The sequence below is a fragment of the Berghia stephanieae genome, chromosome 1 (assembly GCF_034508935.2).
Source record: "Berghia stephanieae isolate SIO BIC M18660-M18661 chromosome 1, UCSD_Bste_1.3, whole genome shotgun sequence".
NCBI lineage: Eukaryota > Metazoa > Mollusca > Gastropoda > Nudibranchia > Aeolidiidae > Berghia > Berghia stephanieae.
This window is the reverse complement of record NC_088360.1, coordinates 94,539,017-94,546,516: the sequence shown is the minus strand read 5'-3', so window position 1 is coordinate 94,546,516 and position 7,500 is coordinate 94,539,017.

The following is a 7,500-nucleotide window of genomic DNA, read 5'->3' as shown; positions in this document are numbered from 1 at the left end:
GTTGACTCATATCATACCAAAAATTTATAGCCATGTGGAATTTGATTGTGTGACACGGACCAAGAATTTTTTTTTTGTTTTCTAAAACAATATGGATTTAATCGATTTTACGACATTCAGCATACATCAGCATACTGATTATGGGCACGGCTGGGCGGTTAACCATTTTGTTACTATTACCAAAATAGATAATATAGAAGGGTAGACTACGAAAGAATTGGAAGAGGGATCTGAGAGAGGAACACAGAAGGTCTCAGAAGAATGGACAGTCCTTCAAAGCTATAAGGCACGTGGAGCAGGAGTTTAACTCGATTTTTTAATAACTTTAACAGGACAATAAATAGCAAATGCTTTTTACCTTAGGGAAAGGGTGTTATTCTATCTATGTGCGGCTGTGTAGTCTTGTGCGGCTATGTGGTCTAGTGGTATGACACTCGCTTTCGGATCGAAAGGTCCTGGGTTCGAGCCTCGCTCGGCGCATAGTTGAGTCCTTGGAAAAGGCTCTTTACTCACATTCTCTCACCGTACTCAGGTGTAAAATGAGTACCTGGCCGTCAACAACGTTGTCTCTGTCGGAAAAATTGTAATTTCGCCTAACAGGCGCCATGTCTCGTTCTGTTACGTGCTGCTTTTGGTCAGTGACCCTTTGTAAAGCGCTTTGAGCACGTTTAGTGGATATTATATAAAAGCTCAAACTCAAGTTTAAGTTTATCACATTCCGAATGTTTAACAAACCCAGCTACCCAATCACTGCAGAGTGAATGAGGTGATGGTCAGAAATAATGATGACTGCATCTTGGATCGATACTGGTTGCTTTGCCTGTGAAGCGATTGCTTTATCAACTGAGCTATCTGGACCCCATTTTAGAGGACGAGAGGGGATGGAATGGAAATGTTTTAATTGGTCGTAAAGTCTACCCTGATATTATATAGATTTTAGAAAAAGGAGATAGAAAGCCATGTAGCTCAATCGACAGATTTTCCATCATATGTTATGAAAAATATTTCACCTGGATTCGAGCTCAAGTTATGAGATGTACTTTTTTGGCTTCTTTGTAAACGTCTATGAGCGACTAGTCATTATATATAATATGACAGAAAGTATTCGATGCCATCGACCTATATAGAGGCAAATAGTATTATCCATTTCACGCCATGAACATCGGGTTTTTTTTTAATCGTGAGCATTTATAAGGCAATATCCACTAACCGTGCTCAAAGTTCTTTACAAGGGGTCATTAGCCAACAGCAACACTTAACATTTAGGATGAAACAGGACACCTGTTAGGCGATAATACAATTTATTTTCAAACAGAAACATCTATGTAAACGACCAGCAATCATTTTACCTGAGTACGGTGAGAGAATTTTTTATGTTATGAGTCTTACCCATGGACTCAGAGCGGGACTCGACCCATGGACTATCCAGTTCAAAAGGCGACTGTCTTACCATAAGACCACATAGCCGAAAGCATGATTCTGCATACCAAAGTACGATTTGTTCTGGGGGGCCACTATGTTGTAATCTGGCAGCTCTGTGATATAGATAGAACGAAGTTGACGTCACTCGGGTTTTTGTTATTGTATTTTGCCATCCACGTTTATGAGTAAGTCTCACTTAACTGTATTATCCAGAATATAAAAGTTCATGGTTACACAGAGTTTTGTGTGTTGGTCTGTTATACTTCCGGAAGGCAAAGTTGTGAGCTTCTAAGCCAAGCGCAAACTAACTTTACCCCCAAGAGCCTAATACTGCCGTACTCTAGAAAAAGCCATATCTAAAACTTTGGCCAGAAAAATCGTCCTTCAAATATCGATCGATTTAAATGACCCTCATCTTGGCAAAAACTCTTAAACCTGGGACGTTGCGAAGTCCCAGGTTTGCGAAGCCCTAGGTTTGAGAATTTTTGCCAATTGAGGGTCATTTAAATCGATCAATATTCGAAGGACGAGTTTTGTGGCCAAATTTTTAAATATGGCTTTTTCCAGAGTACGGCAGAAAATCTATGTAAAAAGTAGCCTGGTATTCCAAATAGATTTAATGATAATTCAATATTTAACCGGGATCTATTCAAATAATATTCGATCAATTCAAGCAGTATACCCAAGGCTATCATGCCTGCTTGACAAGTATTGATTTATTTATTTTTCATATAGACTCGCTCTAAAACTAAGGCAAATGTTTTCCGGCCTGGATAGTGGGAGTGAGATCGTATTTAATAATTAACTCTCGATATTATTGGTCCTTATCATCTTCGTCGTCGCCATAATCGTCATGACAAAATACTAATGATAATACTCATGATAATATTAATAATGATGATGATGATAATAGTAATAATAATAATGATAATAATAATAATAATAATAATAATAATAATAATAATAATAATAATAATAATAATAATAATGTTAATGATAATGATAACGATAATAATGTCAAGAAGAAGAAGAAGAAGAAGAAGAAGAAGAATACAAATAATAATACTCATTAAAATAGTAATCATAATGATAATAAAAAATATAATAATAATAATAATAATAATAATAATAATAATAATAATAATAATAATAATAATAATAATAATAATAATAATAATAATAATAATAATATAATAATAATATAATAATGTTGAGAATATATTATAGTGCGTCCATTCCTGTTGATAAGATAGAGCTCTAGGCGCAATATGATTAATTCACAGCATAACAACTACAGCAGCAACTATCGCACGACAATGTTAATGACCACGTACAAGGAAAAACAATTAACTTCAATACATTGTTCACATCTTGAGGAGGAGACCATTACGAGTTCGAGGTAAAGAGATATTACACACAGTTTATTTGGAGAAGGACAGTTTGTTGAGTGAGGGAGTGGAGAATTTAAAACTAAAGGCCCAATGCTAGAGAAGGATCTTTCAGAAAATCCATTCCTATTTCTTTTCTCTTTTTTTTCAATCAATAATTCTGGGGCGTTTGATAAAAAAGAATTTCTGAAAACTATACGTGAATTTTTTTAAAAAGTGATATCATTGATGTTTTCATTTCGAAAGGATGGTATTTAAAAAAGTATGACCATCATCATCATCATCGTCAGAATCATCATCATCATCATCATCATCATCATCACCATCATCATCATCATCATCATCATCATCACCATCATCATCATCATCATCGTCATCATCATAATCCTCATCATCATCATCATCATCATCACCATCATCATCATCATCATCATCATCGTCATCATCATCATCATCGTCGTCATCATCATCATCATCATCATCATCATCATCATCATCATCGTCGTCGTCGTCGTCGTCATCTTAATCGTCATCATCATCATCGTCAGAATCATCATCATCATCATAATCATCATCATCATCATCATCATCATCATCATCATCATCATCATCGTCGTCGTCATCATCATTATCATAACCACCACCATAATCATCATCATCATCACCATCATCAGCAACACCATCATCACAAATATCATCATTATAATTGTCACATAATTTAAATAAAATTCAGTGACTATTACAAATGATATTATCCTTTCAAAAAAATCTAACACTGACTTATCAAATCTTATATCTGCACGTACTACAATGAATACGAACTAAAGATTTTTATGCTTAATTAATTAGTTGACTTACACCTTGTTGAAACTGACGACTGGTTAAAAATACATGTTCATCTTGATATAGCATAGGATATATTATGCAATCACGTGCGTAATCACTCACATCCACTTATTTTTATCAATGTTATCATGCCACATTGGCTTGATATAGGCGGCAGCTTTATCGAATCCCCAACGCTATATCAATAACCAATTATTTTATAACGTGTGTGTGTATGTATGTATGTGTGTGTGTTTGTGTATATATATATATATATACAACGACAACATTATTGTTATTGTTGTTGTAGTAGTAGAAGAAGAAGTAGTAGCAGTAGTTGTTGTTGTTTGTTTTTGTTTTGTTTTGTTTTTTGTCTTTGTAGTAGTAGTAGTATAGTAGTAGTAGTAGTAGTAGTAGTAGTAGTAGTAGTAGTAGTAGTAGTAGTAGTAAGTAGTATAGTAGTAGTAGTAGTAATAATAGTAGTAGTAGTAGTAGTAGTAGTAGTAGTAGTAGTAGTAGTAGTAGTAGAAGTAGTAGTAGTAGAAGAAGAAGAAGAAGAAACTGTTGCTGCTGCTGCTGCTGCTGCTGCTGCTGATGATGATGATGATGATGATGATGATGATGATGATGATTAAGGGGATGAGGAAGAGAAGGAGGAGGAGGAACAGGAGGAGGAGGAGGTGGTGGTGGTGGGTGGTGGTGGTGGTGGTGGTGGTGGTTGTGGAAGAGGAGGAGGAAAAAGATATTCGCTTTGTTGAGCCTAAGTAAAATACTGGCAAATGTAGACATGATCTGAAAATAAAACCCAAAAGTCAATGAGGAAGGAAGATAGAAAGATGAAGAGGTAGAGGTAGATAAGGATTATCAGGCATGACAGTGCATGTCATTACCCAATTAGTTCAAGGGGAATCACATTCTATTAGATATCCATTCATTATCCAAAATAGGAAGTCGATGACCGTATGACAGGTGAGCTTTTTTCCAGTTGTTAGGGTTTGTTGTTGTTGTGTGGGTTATTTATTTGTTTAGTCCTCTTTCTGATTTGTCAGCACTGTTACATGGCAACTTTTCATGTTAATATTATGAACTTGCAGTCATCAGTGATCGCTGGGACAAGAGAAAGAACCACAGTACAACAATTACTTAATCAGCCTTTAAAGACGTCGTATTATGTATACTTATCCTCTTCTGATCCTCTGGAAGGTCTCTAATTGGAGTCTCGTTGTGAGTCCATTGAAAAGGTTCCTTACTCATTTCCTATCACCGCATTCAAGTGTAAAATGAGTAACTGACCAGTGGTTGTGTGACCTTTATATAAAAAAATACTACTGTAGAAGACGCCTTGCAGGATGCATACATGCTGTGTTGCTATTAGCTTAGGACCGCTTGTACGAATGAAGCGGTTTGAACACATGATCTGGATATTGCGCGATATATAATATTTATTATTATATATTTGGCAAAATTGAATTTTCAGTAACACTAAGGCTCCGAAGCCACTGAACGAATCGTCACCAAATTTTGCATTGTGTTTACAATTGACATGAAGATGATCTGTGTGTATTATGAGATTGAAAAGACGTCATGATGATTTTATCGAAAAATCAAATGTGTTTCGTCAAACTCCAACGAAAAGAGATGTCATCTTTTTTATCACGAGGGCTGTGTGTCAACCTTCCGGTTAACGAGTATGACATTGAAGTGGGAGTACTTCCATGGAATCGATACCAGTTTGTTGTTCCTCTCATTATTTTGAATACTGTCAATTTTTAAAAATCTATAGCTATGAACCCTTTTCCGTTCTTAACATTGGAATAGTATTCTACGGTAAGGAAGCGAAATATATAAGATATTAAATAAAGAAAATATATCTCCGTGGCTAAATAAAAAGCTCCGTGGAGTTCTCTTACGAAGTCAAAATATGTATTGTCTAGGAGACAATTAAAAGTGAGTTCAAATTCTATTCAACACGTGAATCATTAATGTTGAGTTGATCGATCTGTCATCACGTCCATTGAACGGACACAGGTAATTGACGGGATAGCTATGCTTGTGTGTGTGTGTGTGTGTGTGTGTGTGTGTGGTGTATATATATATATATATATATATATATATATAATGTGTGTGTATGTGTGTGTGAGTGAATGGGTGTGTTTGAGTTTGTGAGTGTGAATGTATTGTGTGCCTTTATATGAACTGTTGTCCATAATTTATTTCTTGTTTATATTTCTTTGCTCAGGTGTAATAGAGAAGAGACGATATCTGTGACTAAACGGTTTGTATTTAAAACAGACCGTTGTGTAAGTGAATTTGAGGTTCAAGGCAATTCCAACTGCATCACATCACACGAGTCCGATGTTTACAGAATGCCATCTACATTTATAAACAATCGGCACCTGTATAAGAATAAACTAAAAACACAGTCTGTTGTTTCTGAAAGAAGTGTTTATATAAGTGATGATGATGATGATGATGATGATGATGATGATGATGATGATGATGATGATGATGATGATGATGATGATGATGATGATGATGACTTTGATGACGAACAGAGACAGAGAGCAAGGAAAGAGATAAAGAAAGTGAGTAAGAGGAGAAAGAGAAGCAGGGCCGTTGGTTGGTAAGAGGGAGGGGAGGGGGAAGGGGGGGGGGGAGGGGGGAAGGGGGGTGGAGGAGGTTTAAATAAATGCAATCATCTTACCGTAGTTTTTTCTTACCTGTTTTCTGTCAATTGTTAAGTAAATGTTAAATTATATTTAGTTCTACGTTTTGTGTGGTTAGGTGTTTTCCCCTTTCGTTTCTATTTTTTTTATTTTTGGGGAGGGGGGGGGGTTGAGATATTTTCATTTTTGTAAATAGTTTGTTTTGGTTTTTAATGAGTATTTGTGAAGATGGGAATAGTCTATTGCTCTCTCTCTCTCTCTCTCTCTCTCTCTCTCTCTCTCTCTCTCTCTCTCTCTCTTTCTCTCTCTCTCTCTCTTCTCTTCTCTCTCTCTCTCTCTTCTCTTCTCTCTCTCTCTCTCTCTCTCTCTCTCTCTCTCTCTCTCATTCGCTCTCTTGCCAACCCCAGGTCTACAATTTTGTTCGTTTATTTATGTTTTTGTTTTTTATTTTTCAGAACAGGCATCCCCAATCAACATATTGCCGTACCGAATTAGATTTTCATTTTATATAGTACGAGAGGAGGGGCCTTTATGCGCCTTTAAGTTCCAGCACTTTTATACTCTATGTCAGTGCCTATGTTGGGCAATGAATATGAAATATTATTACCGAAATACGCAAATCAGAATAAGAGTTGGGTCATTCTGTTGTCACCCAATCAATAGACGCATGCGCACAACCAACATGACGTTCTCGCTCTAATAACTTTTCCGCCGGTGACGTCACAGACTATGGGTGACGTCCAATCAAGGGACGCTACTCTTCCGCTAATCTCATTCCCTATATTGTTTGACTCTATCACGAGACATAAATTTGTAAAGTACCTAACATACTGCAAGACAAATCAAAACAAATCACCCCAAAAACATCACTTTGACTCGATTCAGTTATCAATCGAGTCTCAGAATTCCATATTTACTGGTATGTACCACTAAGTACATGTGCTCAAAACGTTATATAATAAGTCCCAAGCCAAAAGTCAACTGCAGCACTTAAAATGTCTCCAGGACGAGAAAAGATGCTGGTAAAGCGTTATAGCAATTATTGTTTTCGATACATGTAACGTTGTTATTGGCCAGGTACTCATTGTTAACCCAAATAAGGTGAAAGAATGTGAGTAGAAAGCATTTTCCAATAACTCAACTTTGCGCTGCCCACATCGAGACTCGAACCAGGGACTTACGTGTCAGAAGTCGAATTT